Raw genomic sequence first — 6,063 nt, forward strand, 5'->3', positions numbered from 1 at the left:
AAGATCTAAATGCACTCTATGACAAGTACCAAATTTCATACTGTTCTATAATACATAAGGAACTTCATATGATCGAAGCAAGTAAAGGCCCAGGCCTGGGCACTGGGCCTGTGGTCCCAGTGATGGTTTGTGCTTGGCTTGATGCCTTGTGGTTCACTTGTTCTGGGGGCCTGACTCCTTCCAGTGTCTTTGCTCACCATTTCAGGATAAAATGAATCATTCCAAGGAACATGAACATTTTTTTGTTCAATGATAACATTTTCACTTTAACTTTCATAACTGTATGTTCATTGAGCAAAAGCTTACTATTAGTTTTTAGTTGTCCTTTTTCAGGTGGTCTCATACTTTCCTGGTGCAAAGATATAAAAGCATAATATCTATAAAATATCTCTGAGGTTCAGATAATTTATGTTCTCCTAAAAATTTTTGCTTTGTATTATACAAAGGACCAAAATGGAAAATCTACAACATTCAAATTATATAAATGCAATGAAATATAAATTGTGGTCCATGCCAGTTGTATCAAAAAAAGAAAGATTTCAAATCTATCTTCCACTGATTGTGTTTCTTCTAAGATTTTGACCTTCCTTCACACTTGAATACAATTAAAGAAATGATGGAAAACTTCCTACTTACTCAATATACGATGAATATCTAGCATCTTAGGAAAAAAACACATAAACTCTATGATAACAAGTGTATTGATAATCAGGTTGCCTTCTCTATTTCGCTAAAAGTTTACTAAATTTTATTTTATTTCTTTTATGTATTTAGTACAGGGTCTAATGGATCTCACCCACAGATCAGACTCACGGTGATCCTCCTGTTTCCAGCTTCCCAAACGCGGGGATTACTGGTGCGCGCCGCCACGCTGCGTGTCACTCGCCATCTCAGCACCCCAGGGGCGGGGCCTGCATGGCACCCGGGGGATGGAACGCCTGTCCAGTGCTCTGCCTAAGCAGGCATTTTAGTCCATTGAGCTATCTGAATGGCCCTAATTTTCTAAATTTTAGAAATGAAACAAGCAAAGGAAACATTTCAACTTTTGAGCACCATGTCAGTATAAAATGTTACGTTGGATTTAGTATAGCAAGCAACAGCATTTCCCAAGATATACTCTGCAAAACACACACCAAGAAGAAAGCATTCTCCAGTCAAATAAATTTGGGTGGTGTCATATGAACACATTTCAACAAAGGTTTTCAGCGTCTCACTTAGTAGAAATATTGACAAAGAGCAAGCTTGGTGATTCACCCATTGATTGTGTAGAGTAGTTGGTAGTTTCCCGACTAAATGGACACAACACCCGGTCTGCTTTTTCTGAAGTGGACTATATGGATTGAACTCTTACCTTTCTTTTCCACAGAAATTATTTGAGATTTCACTTAAATACGCACAAGTTTTTGGAATAATTTTTACTAATACTTATTTACTAGGATATTTAGAAATGAATCAATTATAATTCAAATTGCTGTGCTAAATACTATATGTCTATAATTGAGAAAATAAAATCAAGACTGGGAACATAGAACCACTTATAATAAGCACAAAAATACTCAAATATGAAAGTTTTTCTTTTGCTTTTCTTATTATTTTTGATACTAGGAATCAAACTAAGGACCATACACTTGCCAGGCAGGCTCTGCGCTGCTGAGGTATGCAACCTTGGTTCTGGCTTAGAGATCTTAATTATCACTTCAGTTTTATGTTATAAAAGTTCTGGATATCATAGAAAAATACAGGCAAATATACAAGCTGTGTATATTTTTTAAGATAATAGTTCTTAACACAAGTAAATTGTCATATACTAATTGTATTGAAGAAAAAATCACTGCTAAATAAAATGTCATTGGCCATCTTTAATGCTACCAGAGAACTTTGAAAATGCTTGTTTTCCCATGGTATGGAAAAAAATGGCCACATAGATTTTGAGCAGTTACATATGATGTGATATCTATTTTTCCATCAATTACATTTATTAAACTCTCCTTTGTTTATATTACATCAAAGGTTTTTTTTTAATGTTCTGCTTCAAAAATCAGTGAATGCAATCTAAAATAATTGTTTTTTGATGTTTCACAAATATTACCCGCCTAAAGACACAGTGGAAGACAGTGAGTATATGAATAGCATTTAAATTCTTTTTCATTATTAGTTTAGATACGAAGACATCCAAAAATTTTCCTGAAGAATTCTGAAAAGGTACACAGGTCAGACAGGTATTCTCAGGCTAACAACATTCTATAAACCTCAAAAATTATGAGCAGCTGTTTGTATCAGACTGCTGTAAGCATAGTGCTCTGCTTTAAGAGTTTCCTTGTCATGCAATCAAAGGACGGAAACATTAAGATTGCAGATGTAGAGTGGTGACACACTGTAATTTCATACAGATCATAAGATGGTTTGGTGACATAAGAATTACTAGACCATGAGTCCTGGGGTCTACTAAATGGATTAAAGCTTTATTGCTCTTTGGAGTTCTGACAATGACAAATGCACTCTCTGATGTTGGGATTATCTTGTCTAAACTTTTGTTTCCTTAGTTTCAGATTTCACTTTTGTTTTAACCATTTTCTGAGAGCACAAAAGCTTGTTTTTTCATTGGCATTGAAAGACACTTGAAAAACACGCCCTTGTGTTATGCCTTGCCTTTGGCATAATATTGATGCATAAATAATTTTTAAATTTCCAATTTCCTGTTAAGTTTTGAATGATAGATTTAATAATAGAGTCATATAATCATACTTTAATCTTATATTTTGAAAAAAAGGAAAAATGAAAGAAAAAAGAGAAATTTTGCAAAAATTGAGATGAAAGACATTATGCATGATTGTATGATTAATAAATGGAGTCAAAGACTGATAAATGGAACAAAACAATTTTTGACAAGAAATGTGAACAAGATATTTCATTATTGTACTTTTTACAATGATAGATATATATTATGAGGCTTACACACACATAAAATTTTTCATAAGCAAAATATCTGCTTTAGAATGAAAATGAAGAACTTAGTCCTCTTTCCCATCTTGCAAAATGGTGGGTGAAAATACTGAGAAGACAGACACTAAAGAGAAGAAACCCAAAGCCAAGAAGTCTTCTTCCAGTGGTACTGGTAAAAAGGGTAAGGAGAAGGCAAAAAAGTCAAAGGATTTCTGCCCCACTGAAGCCAAAATCCTGTCCTGGTTAGAGGACTTGGTACATACTCCCAATCTGCTATGTATTCCAGAAAGGCTTTGTACAAGAGAAAGTACACAGGTGCTAAATCAAAGATTGAAAAGGAAAAGGAGAAAGTTTTTGCTATAATCACAAAACCAGTCAGTGAGGACAAGAATGGAGGTACGCAGGTGGTTAAGCTTTGAAAAAATGCCTAGATCCTACCCTACTGAAGATGTGCCCCAAAATCTATTGAGCCATGACAAGAAACCCTTCAGTCAGCATGTGAGGAAGCTTCAAGCTTGCACCACTCCCTGCACCATCATGATCACCCTCACTGGGTGTCACAGAAGCAAGAGAGTGGTCTTCCTGAAGCAGCTGGCTAGTGGCTTGCTACTCATGACTGGGCCTCTGAGCCCTAACTGTGTTCTTTTATGAAGAACACACCAGAAATTTGTCATTGCCACCACTACAAAAATTGATATCAGCAAAATGAAAATCCACAAACACCTCACTGGTATTTACTTCAAGAAGAAACTGCAGAAACCCAGACACCAGGAGGGCGAGATCTTCGACATCAAGAAAGAGATACCAGGTTTCAGAGCAGCACAAGGTGGATCAGAAAGGGGTGGACTCACAGATTTTAGCAAAAATCAAAACCATGTCTCAGCTCCGGGGCTACATGTGATCCATTTTTGCTCTGACAAATGAACTTTATTCTCATAAAATAATGTTCTAAATTTCTTACTAAGAGTCTAATTAAATAATTGGCACATTTTTTTAAAAAAAGAAAATGGACAATGTTTGAATTGCAATGTTTTTGTAAAAATATTAAAATTTCTTTACTTAAATGGAAAGGTAACTGCTAGAAAGTATTTCTTTTCCTTTTGTTTCTGAACCTGGTGCCATTTCCTTGCTATATGTTCCTGTCTCGGTCATTATCATGCAGTGTGAAAACACTCATGTAGTAGGAAGAGCAGTACAGACTGAGTGGCATCAGCTTTCAGTGTTTATTGAAGGCCAAATAAAAGAGACATGAAAAATTCTGCATGTGCAAACTCACTAAAATTTCACATGCTGGTAAAGCTTTATAGTAAACCAGATTGAAACTTTGCTCTGAGGCCTGGGGAGATAGCTCAGCGACATGAGCACCTGCCTGGCAAGTGCAAGGTCCTGAGTTCAGTCCCTGGCCCCACAAAAAAAAAAAAAAAAAAAAAAAAAAAAAAAAAAAGGAAATTGTGTTCTGAGAGCATCAGAATGCATTTGGATTTATTATACTTTATTTCACTTCTCAAAATGTTGAATGATTATTGATGGAGTGATTCCATGCTAGTTTTTCTGTCCTAAAGGATGAAGATAAAGAACAATTCTATCTGGCGGTAAATGCAAGTTAAAGTAATTGACAGAGCAAGGCTGCATAAGCATTGCCTGGTAAGGATTAGGGAGGGTTAGAAATGCTTCCTTTTGCAGCTGTAATGCGGATGGGATGAGCAGGTTGCAGGTGTGTGACAAGAGCAGATCTGTAACTGCAAACATTTTCTGAAACTTAATTCCATACTTTTTTTTTTTTTTCAAATTTCGAGCAACAAGCACCGTGTTAGGTGCACAAGTGCTTAATAAATACTGAACTTATTAAAGAGTTGACTCTAGTGGAAGCTCCATTGTGTGCTGCGTGTTGTTTTCCCTCTTAAGGTAACCATGAAAATGCAACAGGAAGTACATCTAATGCTATCAAAGAGTTTGAAAAGCTAAAATATTTAGGTTTTGAGAGAAATTAAAGTAAGTTGGTGTAGATAAAGCTGGCTTAAAATCACTTTCCACTTACTGGCAGAGTCCTTAGGAAAATATCTGATCTTCTACAAGGACTTTTTTTCTACATAGATAAGTAGAAACATTTAATGTTGTTATTGTTAAAGTTCTTGATCAAAAATAGCCTTTCTCTTTTTAAAATTTGCCTTGAAGTGCAGTTTATAATAGTAGAAAAGAAGCTGGAAGATATAAGATAGTGGGGAACGAGACTACATATGTTGTAAATGTATCATGATATGTATATCATTTAACCTCACATTTTCTGAAATTTTTTGAAAAACAAAACCTAGGAGATAGAAAAATGATCCAAGAAGTTTGACTCAAGAGGGAGGGAAGGTGATGTGGGTGTGAAGGCGCTTTCTTGGACCAGGAAAGTGTTCCGGGGCTAGCGTGCAGTGACTCTGACATGATTATAAGTTTGCTACTGGGTTTCTCTGATTCCTTCGTAAGCTTAGAAGTCACTGCACAGTCAGACTCTCCAGTCATTGCACAGACTTCGAACTTCAAGCCAGCCCACCTCCCTCTGTATCATTCTGTTTGATGGGCTGCATCCTGGCCTGCTCAGGCAGACTGATGGGCCAAGCACCTAGAGGCAAGAGGTTACACTGTTGCAGTATGGCCAGCAAGAGTTGGTCATCTCAGCTCTGGGTTGAGCGGTTCAGGTAAAGTGTGGACCATGTTCTTTAGTGAATCCATGAACAGCAGACAGATTTAACAGTGCATTGCCACCTTTGGCTCTCCAGCCATGGGAAAAGATCTGACACCTTCTGCTGGTGTGTGATTCTGGTTCGTCCAGAGGCTGTGGTGGTTACCTGAGGTATCCTGCTTCTCCAGACCCATGTTGCTGATACCCAGAGCTGCGTGCAGCCTCCATGACAAGGAAGATAGATCACTCGCTGTCAGCTTCCCACCAGGGTCCCCACCTGGCTTTCACCTCCTGCACCACATTGGATGTTGTTTAAGACTGTGTGCTTCACACCTCCGCACGCAGCATACCCAGGACTGCAGGCAACATGAACTTGTGAATTGCAGGGAGCACCTTGGGCTTCTCGGCTGCTGGAAGCACACATCGGAGAACAGTTTCCAGTGCCCATGTGC

Source organism: Octodon degus, unplaced genomic scaffold, assembly GCF_000260255.1.
Source record: "Octodon degus isolate 3935 unplaced genomic scaffold, OctDeg1.0 scaffold00066, whole genome shotgun sequence".
Taxonomy (NCBI): Eukaryota; Metazoa; Chordata; class Mammalia; order Rodentia; family Octodontidae; genus Octodon; species Octodon degus.